This window comes from Corvus hawaiiensis, chromosome 7 (assembly GCF_020740725.1).
Source record: "Corvus hawaiiensis isolate bCorHaw1 chromosome 7, bCorHaw1.pri.cur, whole genome shotgun sequence".
NCBI lineage: Eukaryota > Metazoa > Chordata > Aves > Passeriformes > Corvidae > Corvus > Corvus hawaiiensis.
The window spans coordinates 33924147-33937590 of NC_063219.1; the positions used below are offsets into that span (position 1 = coordinate 33924147).

Genomic DNA, 13444 nt, shown 5'->3' on the forward strand with positions numbered 1-13444 from the left:
ATGAGTATTTTCATAATATTGGAAAATCTATTCCTCTGTCTCTGCCTATCTTTTTCTCATCATTAGATTTGACTAAACAGTAAAGAAATCCATTCATCTGTGGTAGTGTCAGTAAAGTGGTCTCTGTTTTCCTCTCTGCTGGTACTACAGTACTGTTTCAAGATCATTTACATTCTTCTCAGAGTTGTAAGTGATCTTTTTGGCAGCTTTGTGCATTTACATTAACTGCTGGATTGTAATAATTTTCAAATGGATTGTCTGAAAGTAGAGGTTTTGGGTACACATTTATAGATGAGTATTCCTGTCTGGGTTTATTTTATGTCTTGTACATTTACCTAACTAATATGAATGTGGCTCTAGCAAGAAACTTGTTAGATCAAAATGCAGAGCTTTCACTGTCACCATTCTAGAGATGGACAATATTGCCTACTGAATTTCCTCTCTGATTCTGGAAACCATTTGGATTTAGGAGGCTATTTAGGAGGTATTTTTTAGAGATTTTTTTTTAATGTTTGAGGAAGAAGGAAGGAAGCCTTGATGTTTACATTTATATTGTATACATTTCTATTGTTTATAATGTGTTTGTATTGTTGAAACACAGGAGAACTAACAAATAGGAACCTAATGTTTTTGAGTGGACCTTGGAAGTTTGACTTAACTGCCTTGTAGATCTTATCCCTGTTATTCAGATAATGTTTGACAAATATATGGACATTTTCTTGTACCTATGTGGTGTTTTCAATTTGTATTAATGTCCATCTAATGTGTGAAGGAACTTTTATTTGCTACACAGCAAGATTTTCTGCTAGAAGGAACATTTTTTTTCTCTTCCATCCATCCAACTATGAGTGGCAAAGAGATTTGTGAATGCTAAGTTTTATGTGACATTTTAGAGAACAGTTACCAAAGTGGACCAGTTTCTGCTTGTTTTTGGAAGACCATTTCATTTAATGACAGTACTTCAGTTTAAACCATGTGTTCTAAGAACTGGCTTGTGTTCCCAGCACTGCAGGGGGAAAGCTCAATGTGCATGCTTGAGAACACATCGAAGAGCACACGTTGGGGAATTCCAGGACTGCTGAAAATTTAAGAAGAAGGTAGAAGGTATTTAACATAATTACATAGCTTCAGATTGTATAGACCTTGCACAGTTCAGACAAGTGCAAAATTACCTCACCAGGCTTGCTCCTTTTTTTATTTAATTGATTTGAAAAGTTGGAGAGGGACTGGATTTCTTAAACTGAGGAAGTTCAGAAAACTGTGGTAGGCAGGTGAGGTAAATAACCTTCTGATATGCTTCAGACTGAAAAATATAAGATTAAATCCATGACAATGCAAATATAATCTCATTTTTGAGTTACATAAGACTGTTTAAAGTGGGTCATTAGTATTGGGGAAAAACATGTTTTAATTTTCTAGGCTTTTCTTTTTTCCTCCCCTTCCCTTCCCACACTAGAGGGAATGCTTTCCTCTAGGGACAAAGATAGAATAAAGCTAAAAATATCACTTGTCTACTTTATTCTCCATCATGTTGTTTCAGTGGTAATCACTTGTTTGAGATTCACCTTCAGAGATTCTGCCTGACATATGGTGATGTGCATAATGAATATATGCAAACATATAGCAGTTTCAAATTCATTCTTTATTGCACTTAGGTTTTAAGTTCACAAATTGCTGTAATAATTAAAGAGATTTGGTAAGCATTAATCTATGCACTTATGGGAAATTTCACCTTAATTATTTACTAGTTGCGTGAGATGGAAAAAAACTAATTTAAGACCTGGCTTGAGAGTTTGGCTTCTCTTGTTTCCTAATTTCAAATGATATACAAACAGATTAAGTTTCTCTTTTTTGAAAGTACCACCATTTTCAGGGGAGAATAAGAAGTTGGTTGTTTGAGAAGTGTGGCCTGTGTGGCTTAGTTAGGGATTTTGGTTGGTGTTCAGTTTGGGGTTTTTGGGGTGTTGTTTTGTTTTGGGTTGTGGGGGTTTTTTTGGAATGGGGTGGGGAAGGTTTTATTGTTTGGGTTTTTTTCAGCTAAAAAGAAATCTTGGATAGAAAGTGAATGGCTTCTTCAGCAGCCCCTTAGAACTGAGACATACAAAGGGAAGTACACCTAGGTGTTCTCTAGACATCCAAAAATGTAAACTTTAAAAACCTAGTTCTCTCAAAAAAAAATTTTTATACTGTGTTTTGGGTAACTGGGGAAAGGACCAAAATGTTCACTTTCCCATTCATAATGGGAACCATGTGATGGTGATGAGCAAGAACAACTGCTGCAAATCATGTTGAAGCTGTAGCTCTTCCTTTGGTACTCCTGACTGTCAGAACTGTCATAATTGGTTACCAACAATGGGAGATGCATCCACAAAATCCAGCTTGCAGCTTCTGATGATAATTTGCTTTGAATTCCCATTCAGTAGCTAAGTCCTGTGGGAACCCAGAATGCAGAGAATATTTCTCTGCCTGTTTTGAAGGGGTTTTACCCCCCTGGACCGTACTGGTTTTGGCCTTTGTCCATGGGAAAATTTGCCTAGCCTCTGGGAAGAATTTGAATCTACAATGGTGTGAATTAGGTGATAGAATACTATGTGAGATTATCACAGGGTGAAAAATTTAGAGTTTTTAGGTCTATTTGCATAGTAAATAGATAAAAGTAGAAAACCTCAAAATGGAGGAGAAGTTGTAGTTAAAAGCTTCTTCCTCCTTCTTCACTAACTCCATATTTTGCAGCAATAGTGGTTTGGGATGATTGGATAAAGAATTCCACAGTTCCTGTCTACAGGATTTAGGAACTTGTTGGACATTGGTAAAAAAGTGAAAATATCTTGCGTTTTAAGTTTCACTGGGTAATTTACCTTTAAAAAGGCTGTGAGATCTTGATAAGTTGTCTTCTTGCTGCATTCCCTGCTCTGTGCTATGTCTAGGCCATGCCAGTGGCTTGTACTCCTTAGATAAGAATTAATAAACACCTATCTGGAGACTGAGAAGCCATGAAGTCCCATTCGCCTCCTTTTCTCTCCTGGCAAAAATCTGAACGTCTCCCCCATCAGGGAAGACAACAATTAGTAACGCAGACAGCGTTAAAGTCCTATTAATCCAGCCTCTTGTTCTTCCCATGTTTAGATTCTTTATAGGAGTTGACAGTAAAATTTTTCAGTTCAGGCTGAAAATTACATGTTGGCAAATAAACAGGTAACCATTATAGCACATCAAATCAGCATTTATTCAAGCTTTGTGCGGAGCCTTTGATCAAGTACTTGATAGTAAGTCATTATGTCAGTGTGCTAAACCAGAAGACAACAGGATGATTGTAGGAGAGATTCCTGCAATCTTGATGGAAGGGCCAGTCTATGCATCTTGAACTATGCTAATCAAAATAGCAAGACCAGATTTGTAGCTGAAATAGCAAATTAATTATAGCCCTACTTACTTTGCAGTAATGTCTAGGGGACACGGAGGTTAATTTCATGGGCAGATGTGCAGGGGCAATGACTTCTGGTTGGAGAAGTAGAAGTCTGCTGGCACAGATGGATTCAGAATAGCTCTTGTCTTCCTCACTTGTGCCTGTCACACTGAGATTTAAGCCATGCATACTGAATCACGTCCCATTTCATTTCCGTTTGTCAAATTACAAAACCATTTTCCCTGTCACTCTCTCCTCTATTTTGACTTCACTGCAATAGTTTCTCTTACATGGCTGCATGAGTGCATGAGCACTTTTCTGTTTTCTAAATTATTCTTCATGATCAGAAAGAGACTAAAAATTTGCTCGTACTATGTTGTAAAGCACTATTTTGAATTAAGAACAAAAAAGAGAAAGCTTTGAATGAGTTACAAGCAGTAATGGTTCCCTGATATTGGTTGTGCTGTAGAATATTGGGGTGCATGGAGAAAGGGAAAAGAAGGGATGAAAGCACATCTTAATTTGAGTTTAGGAAGCTCTAATTCCATAGTCAATAGAGAGGATGAGGCTTTTGGGGCTGCTGCTTTGAATCACTCCCTAAAAGGGGGAGAAGGGCTAAGCTAAACATCTCTTTGCTACCAAAAGATACAATTTCTCCTTTTCATTTTCACCAGCTCTGATACGCACCTGACCCATCTGTTAGACAGCTTGGTTTGTGAAACAAGCAGAAAGCTAATGTAAGAAAAAGGCTTCTTTTGTTTTCATGATGTGAATCAGCTCATCAAGGGATCTGTTGATCTGGCATGTGCAGCACAAAGGGGGGTGTGAGACTGCGTGCCTTGGAGCAGTAGGATAAGTGGGGTGAGATTAGGCTGTTCCTCAGCATGAGCTGTTGGCTCAGCTCAGCTGTCTGCTGTGCCTGGACCCTCTCCTGTGGGTCCAGAGGCCTCCAAGGGCCCCAGATGTCTTCACTGACTACAGAGTGACAAAACAACCCACAGCTTCCTTTTCTGCTCTGGTGGCAACAGTGGCTACTGTTGTCATCTTTCAATGTTAGCTTTTCCTTCCTCTTCTTTTCTCCTGTGTAATCTTGATTTTTTTTTTTTTTCTTTTTTTTTTAATTTGAAATCAGGAAATATAGTAGTTTTAGTAAATCTTTATACCTTGTTAGGTATATCATCAGGAAGTAAATGGTGGGAGGGTTTCTCTGGCAAATAAAGCTAACTTTACCTCCTCAACTGTAAGTAAGGTATATCCGGAATTTTTGCTTTATAGTTATGCTCGAGAACAACACACTTAAAATATACAGCTGGGTGAGAGTGTCCTGCCATACCTGTAGCCAGGTCAGAGTTCAGTGCCCAGTCTGGTGAAGCTCCCTTTCACTTGTACCACATCTGGGTTCTTTGCCTTTTGGCAAGCAGTCAAAACTTGATTTAGCCCTTTGCAGGCATTAAGCGCTGCGCTTAGACATTGTAGCTCAAAAGACTGTCCAGTGTATGGTGTGAAATTAATCAAAAGGAAACAAAATTAATGACCTGCTGTGGTGCCGTCCATCACAATATCGCTCAGCAGGTGTGAAATTAACTTGCCTTGACTGTGGATTAAATTGAATGGCGTGACGTGAACCTACAGGAACTCTTTCCGTTAGTTCTGGGGAGCAAGTGTTTTTAAAGATTCCGGCTTAATGAACTGCTTATGCCATGCACTGGATAGTCTTACGATCATTTACCAGCATGAGTTTAGATTATGCTCCCTAAGAAGATCAAGTATTACTGTATCAGTAAAAATTGTTAAAGGCAGGCCACAGAAATGTGGTTTTAATTTCTGTAATTACTGTGCACCAGATGGTGGATGTATACTTTTTCCAGCATAAGTACTTTAGCTCAAATATACGCAGTTGTGATCTTTATTTACAATTCATCAGATTTTAACCTAGGTGATAACAATTCCGTCATTATGGCCCATTATGAGACCTTCAAAGAAGTATGGAGACAAAACCTCACTATTGTTTATTATGGTTACAAAAAAGCCTTTCTTCTTGGGTTTGTTTGGCTATTTTTTTTCTCCCAGATTTTAGTAACAGTGATAGCAAAAATACCCACTAATATTCACTACCCACTAACTTTGTTTTGTAATAAGTTATCTAATAGTAGAATATGTACTTATAACATTTGATGTAAATCCTAGTTAATTTAAGAGCAATACTATAAAGATGCAAAATATGTTACTGGTTACTAACAGCTTGAGAGAAATGAGGAAAATTAAGGAAATGTATTTCCCAATTTGGATCTAAAGATATTCTGCCAAATATTTTCTTCTCTTCACTCCTATTTGCTTATGTATATGCACTTTTTCCTCCATAGTTGCTCTGATAATTGTTTTTCAAAGGAGCTATTATCATTGTTGTGGAAGCTCTCTGACTTCTGAGTTCTTAGTGGATTTTTGCTGAATATGCCCAGAACATCGTCCTCTAAAATGTTCAGAGTCATTGCAGCCCTTTGGAGAATGCCCAGTGGCATTTTTTGCCCTTAGGAGAAAATGAGTCACATATGGGTTTGTTGGGAGTTTTTTGGTTTTTTTTTTCTTCTTATCTGCCCACCCTCCCCTTTAAATTCTGAATACATGTTTCCAAGAGTTAAGGAATTTGCATGTTTGTGATCAGGAGGAGGACTTAGTTATGACTTGCATGGCAGCTTTCTTTGAAGTAGGACTGGCGTGCAGCCATTAATACATTTTCAGGATGAGGTGTCCACAGTATATTGGCACATACTTGATAACCTGGTCTTTATAAGTTGATTCATTTGACATCTTATTAAGGGCTGTCTGTGCTTTGTATAAGTAGTACTGTTTTGTTTAAATATTGTTGATAAGAAAAGTGTTAGGCTGGTGAGAGTGAATTAATTCTTTACAGTTGTTGAAACAAAATACTGTGGATTTTGTGTCAGAAGATAATTCTGACATTAACATTAGTAAAATGGTTTTGATTCATAACAAACATGGTATAACTACAGAGAAATGTTACAGTTGTTCTAGTTCCAGTACTGTGTCACTGGCAGTACTTTCTTCAAGGATAAGTAGTAGCTGTAGGATGTTCTAGAACTGAAGAGCTCTATAGTCCTCATTTGGGTAGAGCTGACAAGATATTTCAGAAGTTTCTTCTTTCCTTGAAAAGAAACATCAGTTTTGGTACCCATTTCAAAATGAGGAAGTAAGCAATTAATGGAGGCCTAATTCTTTGTAACATTATAAACATTAACAAAGTCGTCCATCAAGCTTTCAACAGAGAACAAGGTTAGGTGGTTACTGTGTCAGTCATATTTCAGCTGGGGCTTTGAACTGCTTTCTTTCCTGCATTAGAAAATTATTATTTTGATATGAGTGTAAAGAAATTTACTCTTAAGGCTTAGATTGGAACACAATGCTCTTTCAACCTTCTTTATATTGAAATCAACCCAGGGATACTGTGTTCAAACCCAGGGACACTGTGTTCAATTGTCTGCCTGCAGTTTGGGTTTTACATTACTGGCTTTATTTAATTGTACTCCTCTCTGCCTCTTGTTGATGGCTTTTATAGTTGCTTAAGCTTTTTAAATTAATTTGTAGCTCTAGGGGAGATGGGGAGAGAAGAGGAAAAGATACAAGTTTACCTTCTTTTGTGGAACTTCTGGTTTTTGAAGACAAGTGACAAGCCAAGCAGGAGTGGTCTATGACAGCTGTGGCAGCAAGAAAATTTAACTGTCCTAGCAAACCTTTTTGTCAGCTCACTTTGGTAGAAAAAAAGGCCTTTCATGCCTGTTTTTCGTGACAGGCTGTGTAAGTTGGGTCACATAGCTCTTCTGCTGGGCCTTGCATTCAAACTGAATTTGTGTTGGCTGGTTTTGCTTTTGCTTTATGCTCTCATAGCTGTAAGATCCTATCACAAGAGAGCATGAAGTTAAGGTTTCTTCACTGCAGGGTTTGATTGTTTTTTATGCATCACTGCTAGACTGTGGTATGAAGAGAACTCAGATTTCTCTACTTTGCCTGTAGCAAGAATATGCAAACTTGCTTTGTCAGAGTTAAGCAGTGTGATGTTACATGCCTGTGAGTATGGGTTCCTGAGAAGTATTTGGATTTGGCTGAAAATGACTGAGAACTGCAGCTAAAATTAGCAGAGATGGTCCACAGCAAATAAACTGATCCAAGGGAGAGAAAACAAGAACAAAGTCAAACAAACAAACAAACCCCCTGCTTGTTCGATGCCATTTGCACAACTGTTATTGTGATACAAATGTCTGTGCCTACAGAGCACTGTTCACGTGCCAGATTATGCTGACTTTACTTTCTGATGGGCTCAGAGCACATGAGGAAGTGGAGATTTTGTCTACTAGCAAGGATGAAGCAGCAGCTACTGGTTAAATCATTGGGCAGGGTTTGGTTGTTGGGGTTGTTTTAGTGTTTTTTGGATGTGGGGTTTTTTGGAGCTTTTTTGAGTGGTTCTGTGTGAGGAGTGAAAACTTTTCTTGGCTTTTCACATGACATTTTCTATTTTTTCTCAAACTGCAGTTGATAAATGTCCCTTCCCAAAGGAATTGCTGTAGACCTGTGATTGTCATTGTAACTCAGCCAGGGATAGACAGAAACTTGTTATATAAGAAGTCAAAAAAGATGATATTTAATAAGAGGTTTATTCTACATGGCAAGAATTTAAACTATTGTTTAATTAGCAGGCAAACCACTTACTTTGCCCTCTAGTTCGTTATGTATTATGTGGGTTTATGACACTGATTCATATAGCTTATTACAGCTCATAAATGTCACCATAAAATTAGTCAAAATAAGAGCATTAAAGTGCCTTGCTGCCATTAGCTATCCAGTTGGTTTGGCTTTGGTGACAAGTTTGTAGATAAGGCGTGAATTTTAGAGTTGAAAATGTCATAGGACTTGAGTACCACGCTGCTTCTCATTATGGAAAGAGCCTCTATCTAAAAGTTGTAGATGAAACTTATTTTCTGGTCATAGCTACTCCTTGCCTCTCCTTGTCAGCAGTGTCAGTCAGTGAACTGCACCAAGGTTAAAAGCCATTAAAAATTGTGATAATTGTCAGTAAGTCAGTGATGCCGCTTCTGGGAACACAGTACCAGTGACATGCTTTCATTGGATATTTGTGGTTTTGCCCAAATGGCAGTCAGTCAAGATGTGGAGCTTAACAATGTGAGCTGAAGTGGCCACTTCTTTAATAGTGTAGCTAATGACTTCCAGATGCAAATTATTGTAATATGGTCAAATACTTTACGTGGATCCTGGAGTCTGCATCTTAGAAGACTGTTGTCATTGTGAAAAGGAAACCATGCTGTAGGACAGAAAGTGATTTTATTGTGTGGCTTTACATCAATAAACTTCAAAAATTGTCATATATTATATACTGTTTATTATTTTTTACATATAGAAAATAAGATGTGGGAACGTACAGGGAAAGTAGTCCACTGCAGTGACAGAAGAGCTGTCACCTGATCCCAGACCATTCTAAGCAAACTAAAGCAGCCTGTCAGATAGCTTTTTTTTTTGTTTGCTTAATGGGGTGCATTTAGAGATGTATAAGTGACTGAAGATAAACTTTATAATGTGTATTTTTTTAAACTGTCACATTAGACTAGAATGTCACTTTTAGTCTCTGTTCAGAGGCAGATCTCCTCTGTTTTTAATAATTTATGTTGAAATTGTGTGAAAGATTTAAAATGTCACAGCTCTGAAATAAGAAGATTGACACTACTCTAGTGTGATCTGATTTGGATTCTGACCTAATTTCTTTTAGTTAGTGATTGGTATAGGACTTGTGGGGTGCACAAGCTTATGACTTTTGGAGATTACTGACTGATATTTTTAGGTTACCAGCTAATCCTGTTTAGGTATAGGATTTTCATCTGAAAACTGGCAGGTCTTTAAATTCTTCCTGTTGTACTTTAGAATGACAACTGGAAATTGTACAGAAAAAGTAATGTATAGCTTATTTCACACTGTCTTGTGCTGTGGCTTTCTGCTACATGATGATTTTCTGTGTGCACAAGTTTAAAAAAATGCTAGTTTTCTTTAATATTTAAACAAAAGTAAAATCTTCCATTGAAGCTTAGTTTTGCACATGCTCTAAAAGAGTTATGGGAAAGCATTGTGTACACATTGCCCCAAAAATCTTCTGAGCCTTTCAGTCTGGATTTTCCTTATGTTGCCTTGTAGCTGTTTGCAAAGCAGCCAGACTATAGCTAAACTAACAAATGCAAATTCACACTTCCGTTTGCTTATTCAACAACTGTGCTCCATATACAAACACTCTCTTCCAGATGTTTTTCTCCTTGTTAGCCGTACCTTTCATGTGCTTCTAGTATTGCAGAGAGAGCCTTGTTCTTCAATCCCACACTTAGGGAGGGGTTGCCATCTGCTGTGTGTGTCTGTTTGGAAGGTAAGCATTTTGTCACCTGTTCCTGCAGATTGAGACCATAATGCTTTGCCAGCCTTATATATGAGGTTGCCTTTGTGAATTTTATTCAACTTTGTGAAAAGTGTAAGGAAGCAGAAAAATAAAGGCCATTGTAGCTTGAATGTTGGAATGTTATATGGAGGATTTTACCTCCTGTAGCTGTTTTGTTTCCTTTTTCTATGCCCTTTACGATGGGAAAGGAAGCCATACGGAGGTAGAGAAATGAGAATTTGTACTAAAAGTGTGAAGTGTATGAGTAATGCCATGTTGTTTTGACAATGCTGATTAAACTGTGTGGGTTTTGTTGCTGGCTTGGCATGCTAATATTAATAGGCTTTGCCCATTTCAGTGAAAGGACACATATTGGACTGAGCTTGATGTAAACGTCTGTGGGTCCCCCTGCCCCAAGTTTTACTGCCTCAAAAGAGCTGCTACAATGCATACTCTGTGTACTGAAACATCTTCCATTCCCATTGCACAAAGAATTCCCCTAGTGGCTTGGTGAGGTCTTCATCTCAATGGAAAGAGAGCTGAAGTGAAAGGGAGGGGAGTAGGAGGATGTCACATTCACATGGGAGATGTCATGCCTGCTATGACATCCCTGCATCCTAGAACCCAGTTAGAGTCATGCTCCTGTCTTCTGAAGGCAGAAAAGGTGCAGCTCTGGTTTCACTGTTAGCAGTGAAAGACAGCAGCCAGGTCCCAGGAGCTCTCCCACACAAATCAAGACAAATTTTGCAGGGCATTTTTCCCTGTGCTGCCTTCTACAGCAACTCTTGAGAGTTATTGAGGGTGTGTTTAGGGAAGAAACCGATTCAGCTGCTGTTCTCAAACAGCTGTTGGGGTAGAGGGAGCATTATCTCCCACTGAGGCCTTATGTGCCTCTTTTGTCCCTTCAGAACTGTCTTAACAACTGTCCACATCTGCTTCCTTTTCTTCCTTTTCCCTCCTACTTCCTCTCCAGTTCCTCTATATCATTTGTTGGGGTTTTTTTGGTTTTTTTACTCCCACAATATAGAAATAAATAATATCAAATATCTGCAGAACTTAATTGACTTGTGTTTTTTAAATCTGAAAAAGCTGAAATTGTAGAGATTTGGTAAACTTAATAATTTGTATGCAGCTGATCTGAATATTGTATAAATCACACAGAGCTTCAGCTTTCTGCTATTTAGTTACCTGGCAGCAGTCACATGGAAGAGACAATGCTGCCTAGATACTCAAGTTGTTTGGATAATTAATTTATTTTATTTTTAATCACACAACTCAGATTTTGTGGTATCAAAAGGAGGCTGTTTGTGGGAATGGTTTTGACTTAATTTGTATGTGTATGCATGGGATTGAGCACATTCATTACACTAGGGCAGACTTGTATCTGATTTAAGAGGTGCTAGTCAAGTTTTATTCACTTTCAGCAAATTCCTGACGAGTGCATATGTACATGGATACTTGGTAAGCAGGCATTTTAAAGCAGAACTTTGAAGTCTTACTCATAAGGTGACTCAGAAAAGCCAGAATCCTTTTCTGAGGATGCAGGTACCTGGAGGAAGGTACTACTGAAAAGAGCCAGTGGGAAGATCTTTAGAAAGGGACATGAAATTCGGTGAACTGTATTCTGGTGTTGCCATGACTTAAATATGAGAACTGACCAAGCTTGTCTTTAATCACTTAGGATGAAAGCAGAGGCTTTTCACACACTTGCTTAGTGATATTTTGCAATGTATTCTGGGACTGTCTGGGAAACAGAATGGGCTTGATTGTAACCTGCATAAAATTTAATTGATAAAATGCTGTAATTATGGAAAGCTGTTGAGTCTATAGCTATCCTTTCTTTCATACTGGAGATCCAGTTCTTTCAAAGCATTTTCAAAAGACTTGTATCATTTACTCAGATAAAGGCAGCCAAGGTTTGTGCCAAAATACATTTACTTGCATGTTAGAAATTGTGATGATGACGGAATGCTTATTGCTTGGAGGAAAAAAAAAGGTTTTGCAAGATTTTAATGGTTTTTTTTCTAGTAAATGGTTGCAAGAATTGTAGCATTGGCTCCAAAATTCTTTATCTGTATGGGTTGTTTGTAAAAGCCAACTGTGCATAAATCAAGTAAGATGCTTGGAATAGATATTTGAAGTGTGAAACGTATTAATTTATTCTTTGAAGTTTTAGAAAGCCTTTAAGAGCCTATACAATGTGCCAGCTTGGTACCTTGGACTGTGTCTCCAATGTGTATGTTCTCATTTGGTTGACTTTTACTGCTGTTGTTGTTACTAGCTCTGAGTTTTACATATAAACTAATGTGGATGCTCTTCTTTGGTATTTACAACTGTGTTGAAAATATTTCACTTACAGCAGATCAAGATGGGCAAATGTAGGCTTATGGTAGTAATAGTACAATTCCTCAAGTAAGTGTGAGATGCATTAAAATACCTTGTTTTATTTAAAACACCTTCACAGTTAACAACACAGTTGAAACTGTAAATTGTCCTTAACCCCTCATTCTACGCTTAGCATTTTATGTTCTGTATTTCAGGTACCATATCTATGTGAAGAATAGTATTTAGTTTTTCACAGATGATGCCATGTTAACAGGAATATTAACTGAATTGCTTCTACAGCATTTATGGATACTTCTTGAATTCCCATGTGAATGTGTGCCACTTTGGGTGGTGTGTCTGGTTTGAAATATTCAGGTTTGAGTGGTTTTCAACTCTGTCAAAATAAGTTGCCTTACCTACTTAACTCTTGACTGGAGAAGCTATGCCTGTTAAGGGACTGGAGCATCTGGTATGGGAGGAGAGGCTGAGAGAGCTGGGACTGTCCAGCACGGAGAAGAGAAGCTTTGGGGAGATCTTATTAATTTTTATAAACATCAGATTGGAGGGTGTAAAGAAAACAGGGACAGACTCCTCTGGATGGTGCTCCATGAAAAGGCGAGCTGCTTTAAGATAATATTTAAAGATAAATTTTCTCTATGTGTTTCTTTTGTATTCCAGATACATGTCTGTGTCAGTGAGTACTATCACAAACCTTGTAGTCTTTATTTGAATTACTTGAACTGTGTGATGGCCTTAATTAAAAAATTATTAATCTCTTGCAAAACCAAATAAAAACTTTACATCAGTGGAGAAAAACATGTGATCTGAATAGAAAACCAGAATACAGATAAAAGGCCTTCTTATATTTTAATAGTAAATATCAAAGTAGAAGTATCGAATGTGTGCTGGGTGAGATTTGTGTGAGGGTGGCTCAGTGTGTCAGTAGACTAAGGCAATTAAATACTTAGGAGGGGCAAGGGGAGGTCAACTGCCATTTTAAAAGCTGGATATGAAATCTTCCACTGTCAAAAGTAGTCTTGAATTTATACAAACTACCACTTAACAGGTGTTGGAAAACAAGGACACTTTTTGTCATGAGAAACAACCTGTCCATGTCCAGTCAAATGAATGATTTTTGAAGATGTTGAAAGTAGGTTTTGGGTTTTTTTCCCAATCTTATTTTTCAAAAACAAAAACTGAAAAAGTTGCTCAGTCACTTTGCAAGGCTGTAACAATGGGTCATTGCCAGGCACTGCAGCAGGGGTTAA

At 37.8% G+C, this 13444-nt stretch overlaps 1 protein-coding gene across 3 annotated transcripts in view; it reads left to right on the forward strand.

Moving 5' to 3' along the window:
* Positions 1 to 13444, forward strand: part of MGAT5 (alpha-1,6-mannosylglycoprotein 6-beta-N-acetylglucosaminyltransferase) — a 117016-nt gene that overhangs the window by 11529 nt on the left and 92043 nt on the right. Inside the window, exon 2 of one of the 3 annotated variants that reach the window (XM_048309672.1) lies at positions 1005 to 1104. The exons of 1 other annotated variant lie outside the window; for it this stretch is intronic. The gene's annotated coding sequence lies outside the window, so the exon portion shown is untranslated. The remainder of the gene's footprint in view (positions 1 to 1004; positions 1105 to 13444) is intronic. One more of the 3 variants, XM_048309674.1, reaches the window with a different exon arrangement.